At 38.9% G+C, this 15,497-nt stretch overlaps 1 protein-coding gene across 1 annotated transcript in view; it reads left to right on the top strand.

Moving 5' to 3' along the window:
• The first annotated feature begins 9,183 nt into the window (after positions 1–9,183).
• Positions 9,184–15,497, top strand: part of tsnare1 (T-SNARE Domain Containing 1) — a 197,753-nt gene continuing 191,439 nt past the window's right edge. The window contains exon 1 of the mRNA XM_036590208.1: positions 9,184–9,274. The gene's annotated coding sequence lies outside the window, so the exon portion shown is untranslated. The remainder of the gene's footprint in view (positions 9,275–15,497) is intronic.

The raw sequence follows: 15,497 nt of genomic DNA on the forward strand, positions 1-15,497 counted from the left end.
GACCTAATGATTTCTGGTAATTAAAGATTACCATTAATGTGTCTGTGATTTTCAGTTCATTTTTCTTTAATAGAATCATTGTGCTCATTTAGGCCTATGCATCATTTAATAATGGCCATGAATGATAGAACTTGTGCTTTGACATTTTATTCAACATTTCATTTCTTTTTGTTTGGGTTTCATCATTTATTCCACTGCTTTGCTGCTTGCCACATGTGTACATTGAAAAAAAAGGCTCCTCTGCTATTCAGGAGATGCCATGGCGCCGGCACACTGCTCACAAGCAAGACATTCCACGTTGCTCACACCACACAGAGGTAATGTCTGTGAAACAGGCCTTACTCATATCCATCCTCTTCTTCATGAAGAAAAATTAAATATCTTTTCATTTTTCATTCTTTTCATGTTTCTCTGCTACGGGGGTGGAGATGGCCTGAAGCGATTTTGCTTCTAACCCCAGAAATAGTTTTCATTATAGATCATTATCATTTCATCATATCAGATTTTGACACATTAAATAAGGATACCGTATTCTAACATTTTTTGTGAAAGCAAGCGGCAAATGGAGCAAATAAAAGTGTGTGTGTAGTAGGAGGGGGGTGGTACCATATAATGGTTTCTATGAGTATACAAAATATCCCCTGGTATTCAGGGGTCCCACGTTGGCTGGCTACTCCAGTCACCACTCGCTCACCATAGTGGCAATGATGCTAGCTTCAAATGGCAATAAAATATTTGGTTTACCAATTTCTTCTTCTGGAAATGCTCTTTTCTAATTTGGTAATGAGGACTTCTACACATTAACTGAGATCATACACATCTCCTCTTTTGTCTTTGATTTGAGAAATGAGTAACAACTCATTCTTTACAACTAACTCTTGCAAATTATGCAAGTTTAAAATATGCCACAGCTTATTGTAAAGTTTTTCAGAGGTATCCCGGGCATAGTTACAGTTGGCAGGCTATGAAGGACCAACTAGGTACAGCACCACCCTGATACAGACCAGTGCTGCATCTCTACCTAGTTTAAAACACTAAAGACAGAAGCTTGCTGATTGTAGGTGAAGCAACTGAACAATGATCTTTCCCTAAATTTGTATTTGAGTGTCTATTTTTCCCTAACGGACAGCATAACATAATAAGTTTATAAGTTTCAGGGATCCCCCAGAATTTTGATTTTGAGACACTCAGGAGGTCCAGGAGGTTAATTAGGAGGCCCCAGACCCCCAGAACACATTGTGTTTTGCACCTTGGTTCCTACACCCATGTTCAAATATGTGTGTTTTAGAATGGACACAAAATTGTTCATTTGTACCAGTGTTAAATTAGCACTAAGGTACATTAGAATTCCTACAGGGCCACTTGAAAAAAAGTAGCTTGTTTCTTTTTCTTGAGTTTTGCCATTATTCCCCAAACTGAAAGCCTAGCTGTAATGCTGTGTTTCAAAAAACATTGTTCCGTGCTTCAGAGTAGAACTGGCAGTGGTAGACCACCACGGAGATAGCATTACTAGTGTTTCTGCCTGTGTGCAGAATGATGGTGCACAGAAAAAAAAATAATGCTGACTTTACTTCATTCAAATTTGTACATTGATTGCACATGAATAATGTTACATCAACATGTTTTTTTTTTCAGTTTCGCAAGAATTGATGTAGAATATTTTATTGATGTGGAAACAATGTACACATTTAAACCAGGTCAGCATTCTTTTTTTCAGTGTGTCAGCCACTATTTTATCTCAGAAGTGTTTTAAACACGTGAATATTTCGAATAGCGTGTTTTTGTTGAAGTTCAAGAGTTAACATATATGAAGTTTTATGCCTGGACATCAATTGCGATCATACAGCAACTGTATTTTTGAAAAAAATCAACATTTGATTTAATCCATCACCACATTCGGTGGCAAAAGTTGGGAAAATTGAACTGTTTATGGAGCGTTTCACTTACTGCTGCAGTCAGAATTTGTCACTAACATGTAAATGCAGTATAATAGTCGTGGTTCACCACTACTAAAAGTACACTACCAAAGTATACAAGATAGGTGTTTCTAATAAAGTGGCTGGTGAGTGGACAGTTTACAAAAAATCTATGTGTTATGGTCTATGACCTGCACTGGGAAGGTAAGCTGTTAATCACAGAAGAATCAGAAGCTTAGAAAGAAACAGAAAAAAATGATCTGAGCCAAGATTATAGCCATGATATGATCAGGTCTGAAGTGCAGCCATGTTTGTCACATCAGCTAGCTGTTCAGGAAGAAGATAGATCTCTGCATGGTTAAAGCCACGAAATGGAGCGTTGTGTAGGATGATGTAATGCGGAAAATGCAGGGTGATTTCTTCACAGCATAAGTAGGTGTTTTACATTAAAGCAAAGCCCAGGTACCTGCTGAGAGTGAATGATAATCTGTGCTGTTTTGTCCCACTCATTATTCCGAACAGAGGATGGCCCATTACGTTTCATTACCTGCACTTTATTATGTGTTATAATCGGGCCCGCAGGTCCGCTGTACTCTTGGAGCACTGGTGATAAAACACACAACTCTGCACAGTCCACACTTTCACAAAAAAAGCCCTGTGTAAGCACTCGTCTCTCTTACCTGAGTGCTTCTATCTCCGTTACAGATTTTAATTTGTCTTTTCTGTCCGAGCTGCCTTCTCAAGGCTGGCAGCGTAGTAGGCTGTTGTGTGTAAGTGATTATTCAGGGCGAGTGGGAGTGGGTGTAATGGTGCTGAAGCACCTCACTTTATGGTATTACCTCTAAAGTCCACTCACCACTGCTGCGGGATGGCTTCACATTAGCTGATTTTTCCATTACTGTTTCAAACAGCATACTGTTACTATGGCAAGAGGAAAAAAACATGCATTTCCAAATCAGTTACATTCCAGAAGAGAGTACAATGAATTATTTTCATAGAGTTTTGGTCTAATTGCCATCTTGAATGTACAAGGTGATCCAATAGCTTAGATATATTTTGGTAATGAGAGCAATATTTAAACTGGACTAAATGTGTAAAGAATCCTATCGAGATAATTGATTAGATTTAAATACAAGCAATAGTTCTGTCAGACCTGTAACATGCTACCAATATCCCATGCTAACATGCTAATGCTAAGCTCTCAGCCAGGCATTGAGTACCATACTGCTCAATGTAAATTCACCACTGCAGTGCTTTATATCAGAGATGGAGACTCATGTTGATAGACTTGCGACTTAACCCAGGCTCACACTTAATTGATTTGCTGCTTGACTCAGACTTCAGGCTTAAAGGGGAACTCCACCAATTTTTCCAAAATTCTACATAATTAATTGGCTGATGTAAACAAAGTCAATCAGAGTGGTTTGGTGTGAAACGCTCTGTTCTAGAGAAACACTGAGTGATTTATAGACATGTAGCAACACTTTGAAATCAACTCTGTAACTAACTGGCAGCAAGTGTAGGGAACGTTATACTGGGGTAATGTGCTCATTTCTCTTTGTCTTGGTTAGCACTTTAGCTAGTACATTTTAAATTGGCTATACAGCTGTCTATTGGTCTTTTTGGGGGGACTAGTGAGGAGACAGCAGTAGTCCAACTTATATCATGTGCTTGCACATAGAAAGATTTCAGTTTACTCTTGAATTTCCCAAAGAATATGACAGTAAGAGGCTGAATAATAGAGAGCTTTAAAAGTGTGGTTAATTTGCTCAAAATGCTTGCTGAACCAACATTACAAAGGAAGAACAAAAAGGAAAAACAATTTTGCTCAGCTACAGTGTCATAAAACAACATGCCAAAAAGGGTTCTTCAGAGAGATGCTATAACAGAACTTCTTTTGGTTTCCTAAATAAACTTTTAATGGATGGTTATTTAAAGAACCATGCTTATAAATGAGAAGTGTGGGTGTGAAGAACCTTTTAAAAGAACCTCTACTTAACATAAATGTTGTATACTAAATAAAGGGCCCATACCCTGCGTTTCACTTGTAAACAATCTCTGTTCTGATTGGTGACCTCATTCAAAAAGCACTTCATGTTGAACCGCTCATTATGACTCCAGTGTGAATTGGCAGAGCTAAACTGCTTTAGGATGTAAAGTTAGATGTATGTAACTGTGTTGATTTCTATGACATCACACGAGCACTGAATTCAAAATTGGTTGTTTTACAGCTTAGTTTCCATATACACTAGCCAGCCTCTTCATTAAGTACACCTCCTTGTAGCTACACTTATTGTCCATTTATTCAGGTCCACTTACCAATAGGTGCACTTGTGTTCCCAATTATAAGCAATTGTGGTGGTTTTATTGACATCACAGAAGCAATGAATTCAAAATTGGTAGTTTTTGCACTGTATTGTAGCGTAGGGGGTTCTTGGGAGAAACTCTGAGACATTAAGGTTCCGGTCCATAGTTCCGCTTCAATGAAAACTCGCAATGGCCTACAAAACAACAGGAGAAAGACACATTGAGACATATTATAAGACGTATTGTTTGCAGGCCAGACTCACATTAAATAACTCGCTAGCCTACTCCTTTGTTTACAGCTTTGCTACCACATACACAGCCCTGCCCTTCAAAATAAGAGTCCATGCAGAAAAACCTAAAGAACTAAATAACCTCAGCTTAGCATACTCAAACATTTTCCCTAAAGGCCAAGTACCACTTAGGAACCTTTATTTTTTTGAGAGTGTAGAAACTCCATACCTTGAGGAGTGCTATCACCTCATTCCGAGCTAAATTGCACTCTGGGGTATGGCACTGCTCCGTATCCGCTCATGCTTACGGCTCAGACGGCTCAAAGAGATGACACAGAGGAGGGGGATCTCCTCCTTTCATGGGGAGGTGACAGCGAATGGGACAAGATCGCTTAGTGCACGGAGTGGTGACACTGAGGATGCCTGACAGACCGGCCCTCTGTCAGCAGATGGGAGCCATCTATAATTCAGGATAGGGGCTGTTGCATGCTGTTTCATTTCATATCCCATCACCACCGCTCTTCTCCAAGACGCTGTGAGAGAATGCAGCGGACAGCTGGGGGGTCCACCACCACAGCCCTTTTAGTACTGCGTTCAGATAGATAGAACTGCTGGAGACATACTTGCCAAAGGTCATTAACCCGTTAACCTTTGCAAATCTGCCAGCAGGGCCAGAAATACTCAGTCATTTTACACTGTTCTTCATGAAGTTACTGAATAATAAGCATGATGTATGTGCCTGTGACATTTAAGGAGTTAAACAAACCAGCATAGACTGAAAAATTAATAAATTTGAGTTTATTTTGTTCAAATTATCCCCAAACGTAAGCAGACAGAGAAAATTATGTAATATATTGTAATAAATTGTAATATTTTTTATTAATGTGCAAATTATGTACATATTTAAATTCCATGAATTTTCAGTGTAGGATTAACATACACATTCTTGCACCACTACAGTTTCAGTTCAGAACACCAGTATTTCAGTTGTCCCATCAGCAGCGAAGGTACGCTGTCCAAAAGTATCCAGACACTCCCTCTAATTAATGAATGCAGCCGCTTTAAAGTTCACCCATTGCTGACACGTGTTCAACTCTGCACACACAACTTTTATAATCTCCATAGAAAGCATTGTCAATTGAATGGGATGCTCTAGAGCAGCAGCACATGAGCCTAAGGTCACCATGCCCATAGCCATGCAGTGTAATATGGCCCATTCCCACCAGGTAGAGGAGAAATAAATAAATAAATAAATAAATATATATTATTTTTTTTTCTGTCTCTGTTTCTGACAGCAGTATGTCCAAATATTGACATATTATCAACTTAGTCTTGAAATAATTACCTATTTTCTGAAATTAATGACTTTAAATAATGACTTCTTAAGGTTCTTGAAATAATGATTGAGATATTAAACTTTCATAAAGTCATTTTTTTCGTTTTGAGATGTTACATCAATGTTTGAGAAAAAAAATCAATATTTATAGAAGAGAAATATTAAAAGAAAATAAGTAATTATTTTAAGATATAAAGTGAATATTTTGAGAAAATACATTAAATTATTTCAAGATACTAACTAATTCAGTATTTCAAGAAAATAAGGGACTTAAAGTAACCCCATGAAGACCTTTTGAGATACTATGCCAATGTTTCTAGAAAATAAGTCATTATCCAATGTATCAAAATCTCTGGGATGAGTTAGTGGTGTTTGTAATCCTGAATTAATTATCCAACATCAGTACTCTACCTCTCCTCGCTAATGCTCTTGTGTCGGAATGCAATCAAATCCTCACAGCAATGTTCCAACATCTAGTGCAGAGCCTTCTCAGAAGAGTAGAGGCTATTACTGCAGCAAAAGGGAACATACTCGCTATTACTACCCTCGGTTACAGAAAAAATCTTGATGAGCAGGTCAAGTAATTTGGAGTCAAGTAATGCTTTCTAGCTTAATCCTACTCATACTAAAAGTAAACCTAATGTGTACATAATTTCCTCATGAAGGAGATTTGAAGAAATGCTAACTTAAGGAACATAGCGTATGTGTGGTGTTTAGAAGAAAGCTCTTGGTCTAAGCCACTGGCATTACTGCTGTGCTGGGTGCCGGGCTGACGGGGACTGTGCATGCCCACACTGTCAGCGTGTGAAGGTCGCGAGGGCGTCTGCAATAACATCACACTCTTGTTAATGCACTTTTCCTCTGCCCTGCCTCAGTCTGCCACCTGTATTTAACACGTCTCTCCTCTCTCTCCCCTTCTGTGGCGGAACTGAGCGCCAGTGCTTGTGTGTGTGTGAGCCTGAGTGTGTGGGTAGAGAGAGAGCCTTGTCCCTGAGGATGTTCCTCACCCGCTCTCTTTCTCTCTTAACCCATAGGAGCAGCCGGATGCTGACCCCGATACACACAGGCTAATGAAATATTAACAGCCAATCTCTGCCCCCCTTCCCTCCAGCACAGGTCTGCAGCTTGTACAGCCCCTTCCACAGAGGTCACATCCTCACTCTGTGCATCCTCACAACTTTAAACACTAAACTTTGGCATTCAGTAGGCCTACTGTAGTATTAAGGCTGGGTTCTGTCCACAGGATTAAGCCCAGCTCTTCACAGAAAAAGGCTTTCGTGAATTGCTTCTGTGAATGAGGAAATGCCACTGGCTATTTAACCCAAGACTTGATAAAACAGTATGTGTCACTGATTAAACAAGCCACTAATAAAACATGTTTTTTTTTAAGGGAAACTCAACGTCTTGTAAACATGCTTTCTAGTATCCTACAGCAGTGGTGCAGTGATCATAAGAGCGTGATTTTTCAGTTTAACCCCTGGCCGTTTAAGGGTTTTATTACACACGTCTACAACCTAAGAATAGCTCAGCCATTTTTGCAATGAAGTCTATGTAGTTACTGATTAATAAGCCTTAGTATATAATAAGCCTGGGACTTTAAGAGGTTAAAGACTAGGGAAATCCACTTCTGATGATTATTTTTGGTGGCGGGCTTTTTCAATTTTTTTTTTCAATGAATTTTTTTTTCATTAACTGAAGAGGAGCAATTAAGCAAAGAGGAGGCAGAAAGCTAAGATTACTGCTAGGATGCTTTATATCTTATTGCAACTGTGTAACTATGGCAACTGTCTTGAAATCATCATTACAGCTAAGAGAATGGTTCACTCCAAGGATAGAAATGACTTGTCAGATGAGGACAAGATAAAGTTAGAGCCAAGTCAGCAGAGTACCTTACTATCTAGTTATATTACATGAGTTTGGCTTCTTTTCTTTGGCTGAAAGGGTTAAAAGTGTTTTTAGAATCAATGTTTTCTTCACGGTTTTGTTACACAACCAAAAGATACACGAATGCTCACTTGGCTGTATTTATTAGCCTATAGATCAGAGGCTGGGCTATCAGTCTGGGTGGACATTACAGGGATTTTGGCTGAATGATGTATCAGTTTTATGTAGTTTTAATCATTTCTATGCAGTTTTGATGAAGATTCTGAAGTTCACCAAGGTTTTCTTATTTGGAATTTGTTCTTAGGGAAGAACAGAATCTACACACACGCAAGGGCACAAAGGTGCAAACAATTCTGTGGTTTAAGAACAACACAAACCTGATGTAAACTTTCTTAGGACCTTTTTCAAAAACAAAATTAAGAAAAAAAGTTAGATGGTATGATGTACTACAAAATACTGCATAACACAACCAACAATGTATTCAGCTCTATAAGCTGGAATGCCTTTTAAGTGTTTATGTCCAAGAAACATGAAAAAAAAAAAACCTCTCGCCCCTCTCACCACTTACATCAGCACATACTAAATCTCAGATTTAGTGGTATTCCTGTTTCCACATCCAAGTACTTTTAATGAAATGAAAAATACTTTGAGCAGTGAATGTACGGTATGATTACTTTCTCATTCAGGGAGGTAGCTAGAACTTTTAGAATGGGGTAGCCAGGTAAGACCCACAGATTTTATTGGGGCGGCACACCACTAAGAAAAAAATAAAAAATAAAATGGCATTACTGTATTGATATAACATTGATGCATTTGAATCAAGTATATATATATATATATATATATATATATATATATATATATATCTTTCCCAATATTAACGTCATATATTCATATTCATATAGACAGGCCATAGAAGTTATTAATTTAGGTTGTATTACAGGTTACACGAGTCTAATGATTAGAAAGCCCGCCAGACGGCACTGTATGATGGAACCACGACTCATGCGTGTATTCAAGTGTAAAAAAAAAATTAGCTAGCGTGATAAATGATTATAGATGGGCAATTTTTAATAGTTAACTCAGCTTATCATGGAACAGCTCACCTCATAATGTAGCTCACAGAGCAGCACTGCTGAAGGGACCCAGCGCACATTCACTCACCTGTTAGCTGAGCAAATTAGCCAATCACAACAAGATATGCCAATTATTAAATGCAGCCTCGCATGACTGGCAACTCTAACGGCAGATTTTCACTATAAGGTAATAATTAAGGCTTTATTAATGATGGCTGATTGATGATGGCTGACTGTCTCACTTTCCATAACTGGGGTGGCCAGAAATGTGGCCATGAGTCATTCCAGGGTAGCACTGGCCACAGCTGCTCATCCTTTGGCTACGCCTCTGCTCTCGTTACATTTCCTTTACTCATTCTTTAATGTAAACTACACATCCCAGAAGCGCCCGTTCCTTTCCAAGTCACATGACCAGGAAAGACGCGCAGGTGGTTGGTCATGTGACGTTAGCCTGGACTGAATCTGGCTGCTGCTTTTGCGTCTGTTGTGAGTGCTAAGGCTAAGTGCTGTTCCAAGGAAACACAGGTAATGTTTGAGAATCCTTTTGCCTCTGCTGTTTTTCTCTCCGTAAACCGACTGTTCTGGCTGCTGAGGCTCGCGCAGGCAGGAGGAGGGGAGTGGGGGATGATGGAGGAGGCGGAAGCAGGGAGAGGAAAGGGAGGGAAGGCCAGGGAGGATGCTCTCTCTTTCTCTCCTCACTGGGGATGCTGCTACAGCATCCAGGAAGAGCAGTGTGCGTTTTTGGTGTGCGTGTGTGTGTACTAAAACACTGCGTGTCTGGATTAGCACTGTAAAAGACTGTATAAAGACTGTATAAAGGCTGTATAAAGGCTATATAAGAGTCTTTGTTCAGTCTGTATTGGCCTCAGGAATGGAAGGCATGGCATGATGCTATAGTCGTTGAATGGGGGCCTTGGTGCTCAGCATCACTCACTTGTGTACTCCCTCAGAAGGTCAGGCACTCACACCACAATCATATGCTTACTCTTTCTGTCCAGTTAACTAAGCAGTGAGGTTAAAATGAGTCTGGTGTGCTTAAACATTTTGCTATTTTGCTGTCCTCGACAATATGTTATAGAACCCAGTCTAGAGTTCTTATTAGGAGGGCCTAATAAGTGACAGCATATTTTGATTTCTGACATTGATATCCCTTACAATACAGAACTGTAGTAATTTCTGATTTCTGTTGTCCTCTAATACTTCTGTAATAGTGTAATATTTTCTATTATACAACAATTAGTTCCGGCCATGCGAGCTGATTGGTTGAGAAGCGTTCTAACTGTGCTGTTATTTCGCCATAACATCACAGGTTTTTCACAAATGGCGTTGCTCAGCAACAAGCTGCTTGTTAAGGAGCTATAATTTGGCGGAAGGAATTGCTAACATTAAAACATATTAAATGACTCGTTCACAGCCCAGTTTATTAATTTCTTACTTTATTTATTTAACAGTTATATGAAAACAATAGAACACTCAAGGTCGCGTCTTATCGCTATAACATCACGGCAGTGATGATCTACGACCAAATCAAAACCGTGATGTTATTCCGCGATAACACACTCCCTCTCGTGTTCTATTGCTTAAATATTTTAGCTCATATATTGTCCTGTTGTATCATATGTGATCAAATATGAAATTCATGCTATCAATACATTTTGCAATTATAATACACACAAATGTGTGTGTAAATATATATATATATATATATATATATATATATATATATAATGTTTGTGTATTATTATTGCAAAATTTGTGTACAGAATTTCCAGCAAATTACATAGAGGCCTAAACATATAAATATAAAATCCAATTCTTCAGTATCTAATGTAACCAGCCTTTGTCTTTGTTACAGCTTCTACTCTTTAGAGTCTTAGTTTCAGTTTTTCAAAGAAATCAGCAGGGATTTTTTTTATAAATTTAAGTTCAGTCTTAGAAGTTGGTTGCATTTTCTGCTTCTCATTATTCCACAGACATTCAGTGATGCTGATGTCCATTATTCTGAGAACACCAGAGGCTTCTTTTTTGTTTTGCATTTTTTTTTTTCTCAGTAAGGGCTTCTTAACAGCTACACATCGTCTCAGACACATAGTGTTGAGTTGTCTTCTCACAGTGGAAGGATGGACAGAAACACCTGTGGATTTTTTCAGATCTGAAGCAGAAGTGGAGCTTGATTTTCTCCTCTCTCTCAAAGATGAAAGCTTTAAGTTCTGTGTATCTGATGGGGGCAGTTTTGGTGTATGCATATTTGTTAAGAGTCAGATTTTACTCATGATATACTGAGAATAGTTTATGATGACATATTGTCATGTTGCCATGCCTATATTCATTTGTCCATCTGTTGATTTTGAAGTGTGTTATGTCATGGTTCAGTCAGGTTGAAAGATCCTATATGTTGCCTTCTGGCAGACACAACGAGGTTTATGAGCAAAATATTCTGGTACTTTGGAGAGTTAATGATGTGATTGACCAGTGGCAGCAAAGTTGCCAGAACATTAAAGAATCTCAACACTTTTTCACAGGTAAATCATTTTTTTTTTGGAATGTGCACCTAATGCCAGACATATGTCAGTCTTACCTGTGATGACTGTGGCCAAAAAGTTTTGGTCTTGTTGGCCTTATGTGGTCTTATCTGACCGCAGCACCTGCTCCCAGTCAAAGCGTCAAAAACATGGCAAACGTCAGATGCTTTAATTTGTTTCTCTGCAATGCTAGGGCCTTTTTTCTGGAAGCTCTTGCAAATAGCTTGTTGCTATGGAGATGGGAGGACCCCAAATGTAACCAATTTTTGTCATTTGTTAAGCATAACACTTTTCTTTGCCACTCTCACCATTTTTCACCAAAGTTTGTGTCTTACATCCCTTTCCTGACAAAACTGCCACTGTTCCAGTGCTGCTGAATTGGTTAAATTATTGCTTTGAGAGTTGTTATTTATTTGTGTGTTAGACGTATTCGTTTTTTCGTGAAGATCAGTTTCTTTGAACTTTGGCATGCTGATGGATAGCAAAAGGATTTTCTCTGTTTTGTGCATTTGTATCAGTTTCTTAATACAAAATGAAATTAAATTGGAATTACAGATACAGAGATTATAGGTGCCCTTTGTAGTTCTACAGTTACAGACTGTAGTCCATCTGTTTCTCTGCATAATTTTTAGCCCCCTTTTACCCTGTTCTTCAGTGGTGCACCTATATAGTAAGTGGAGCTGATAAAAAATGCGATAACTGAATAATGTGTGTACTGAATTATGTGTGTGTGTGTGTGTGTGTGTGTGTGTGTGATCTCACACACACAGTACTGTGTGAATATTTTAGAAATCTTTTTATTCTACATATATCTAAAAAGGTATTTGTCTGTGCTGCAATTTTTTATTTGCTCAGAAAAACACTGATATTAGAATAAATAAAAATAAAATCAGTACAGTAAGCTGTGATATTATGTATTTCAATGTATTTGTTTTACCATGTCCAAACATCTCCTGGAGGAAGCTTACTATCATTCGTAGATATCCATCATCCTTCCATATGCTCCATTAAAAGCACTACAGTAAATAAGCTACAGTTGCAAGTACATCAGTCTGCATTTCATGATCTTTTTCCTGATTACACTTTCTCTTGATTAGGTTGCAAAAACAAGTTGATACAATGGCTCTATAATTATGATGCCACTTCTTCACATCTGAAAAAAAAACAGTACATCATTAAAACTAATTTTCTTGAAAATCTAAAAATGATGTTGAGCTCGTGATTCATGTGAAATTGGATTGTAATTACTTGATTGCATAAGTGAGTTCCTTGAAATCTCTGTAATTGGACAGCATTGTGGAGCAGGCCGCAGACGAGAAGTGAGGCTAGGATTTAATTTGTGTACCAGTTGCAGATGAGAGGCCTAACCAATCCAGATAACAAGCCTGGAGGTCTGGAAACGTCCGAATAATGGGTGGACAGGGCTTTAGACCTAATTAAACTAATCAGCACTCAGAGTGATAGAGGATAAGGTCTGATAGAAGTGTATGACACTCTGCTTTGGCAGGAAATGCTTAGAGGGCTGCTTCACTAAGACCCTGCTGGCAAAGAGAGCTCATGACTAGACAGTACTGATTCATGTTTGTGATATTGTTTACGCTGCTGCCTGAAAATGAGTGTCGGGCAAAGGCCCAAAAAGCAAGATGACTGGCCGTAAGCCGAGAACATCTATCAATCGAGCTTAAAGGCAAAAACTGCTGCCTGGTTTACAGGAGGGTCTTTGCTTTTATTCAGATGAAATGACTGCTTTGTGATTTGTTTGTTGAAGCTGTAATTTAGGTCAAGATAGAGGCCCTCCAGCACATCACTTTTTCTGTTTACGCTTTTTCATTTCGCCAGCATTTGCTGAAACACTTACATACAGACATGCAGAATAAACTTGCAGAATACAAAGGACATTTATCAGGTTCCTGCGGTTTGTATTTGGAGCAGTTTCTTAACACTTGTGAAAATAAACAAATAGAATCAGCAGCTCCTTCGCAGGACAGCTTTAAGCAGAATACATACCTGAAATATCTCAGAACACTTGTTGCGTGTTCTGTGTGGCTGAAGTGCAGAACAGCATTATACTGTTACACGGTTGTGTAAACTTCTAATTTAAAATTACAGACTATTAGTATTTGATAAAATATTGTAATTAGTCAGGTTTATTAGACAGGTATTATTAGGCAAGTGGTGAGTCAAGTGTACAAATCTCATGAGTACTCATTAAGTAGCACTTTGAGAACATTGTAGATTTGTGTAATCAATGTATGTTAAGGGTGTAATGATTTCAATACAGTATTGAAAAAAAACAGTATGAAACCGAGCACTGAACTCACAAATGTGCTGCATCACAGATATGCTGAGGGTCTTTCATTTATATTTTTTTTTTTTGTGGAAACCCACCATCAGTGGTCACATGTAGGCTAGGACAGTGGTCTCCAGCCTTGGACTGGGTTGCACGATTTTTGTGTAGGTTTATACTTGAGTTTGGCCGTGAAGTCTTTACTAAGTCCTTAGTGAACATTAGACAGGTTGAAACTTTTAGTTACTAAATTTGGTTGCACTGCAAATCCATAAGTCGTATCTTAACTAGTAACAACTAACTAATGCATACGCTGCTTTAACATGACAGTAACATGTTCAGAACCAATCTGTAAACTTGCTGCCATGGAAACGCGACGGCAGATGCTCTGACTTTTTCAATGGAAAAAATATCCAGCATGGAAGAGAACAATGTGTACAAGTTAAACTGAATAAAACTAATTATCTACAGCCACTGTCTGTTTATTCTTTGATATTTCCCTGAGAAAACCAAATGTGCAGCTATTTAAATGACAGTTTCTGGATAACAGTCACAACAGCAGATCAGTTTAGCCGTTTATGCAGCTGCTGAGTCTCACTGAGCTGGAGCTGTGGGTGTTTAGCTTCCTGCTCGGAGTTTAAACCAGAGCGATGATTAGAGCTGTAAGTAAAATCTCAGCGTATAGTGTTTAGAGTTTTTAGCTTAGTTAACCAAAAAAAGTCATGTTTTTGGTCTTTTTTGTGCTTTCTACATGGTTTCCGATGGTTTCCCCAACACGTACACCTGCTCAGGGGGAGGTAAATATTAAGTAACTACTAAGCTCAATGTTAAAACTACTTTGTTTGGTGCAACCTGTTCTGATTTAGTAAAGCATAAACCTGAACTTAGTAAACACTTACATTACAACTAGCCTACGTTTGAACTTATGCACAGCTGTTGCAGCTGGCCACTGGTCCTGTAGAGCTACCTTCCTGCAGAGTTTAGTTCCAACGTGTATCCAATAAGCTGTCTGCCCCTTACTTATCTCTAATACGTGTGATCCAGCCAATCACGGACTTGGGAAGAGGTTGATTAGCTGGAGCAGGTGGGGCAAATTGTGGCTGGAAGTAGGCTCTGCAAGAAGGTAGCTCTCCAGGACCAGGACTGGAGACCACCAGGCTAGGATGTATCCTGTGGAAGTAATGTGGATAGGGAAGAAGAGGGACACCCACGCTCGAATCACTTTTCTTTTTTTTCTGAAGTCTATTATGAATTCTTGAGGTCGTGATTTTTAGGGGCTTACATTGTTAGACCGCTGGAGCAGGAAAAGTCTATTTGAGACCTGTTGTTCTGAGCCAAACTAATCTCTGTAGTGTTGCTATGACACTGTTTTTATGCCATGCAGTGGGTACTGTCAAAAGCCCAAAATGGAAAATCCTGAACAGACCAGCCCCCAAGACAAAGTAAACATGACGTTAAAGAGCATTTTAGACTAGAAGTGGTAACTGCGTCATTTGCAGTACTCTCCAATGTTAATCACTGTAGCCTTTCATACCAGCCCCATGGCTGCGTGGCACTGGAAAAGAGCTGACGTAAAAGCAGAATTGTTACGGAAACGTCCACTTTACCATCCACACGTCATACGATGTTGGCACAGATTACTTTTCAATTGTTCCTGTTTTCACTCTTGTTGTGCTCTGTTGGACAAAACAGAAATGACTCTGACAGATGACATGAGGAAGGATCAGCTCGTAAAGGCCATAAAACCTGCGAGGGAGAACAGCAAACTTTAGAGGCCAACTTAAGTCGTTACAGGCAGAGTGCAAACTGGAGTTGAGGGTGAGTGGGGAGGTAAAAACAGGAGAGGAGGTTGTAGAAGAGAAAGACAAAGAACTGCTAACTGAAAGATTCTACTAGGTGATCAATGTTTTTTTTTGTTGTTATGTTATGTTATTGATGT

This window comes from Colossoma macropomum, unplaced genomic scaffold (genome assembly GCF_904425465.1).
Source record: "Colossoma macropomum unplaced genomic scaffold, Colossoma_macropomum, whole genome shotgun sequence".
In the NCBI taxonomy this organism is placed as follows: domain Eukaryota; kingdom Metazoa; phylum Chordata; class Actinopteri; order Characiformes; family Serrasalmidae; genus Colossoma; species Colossoma macropomum.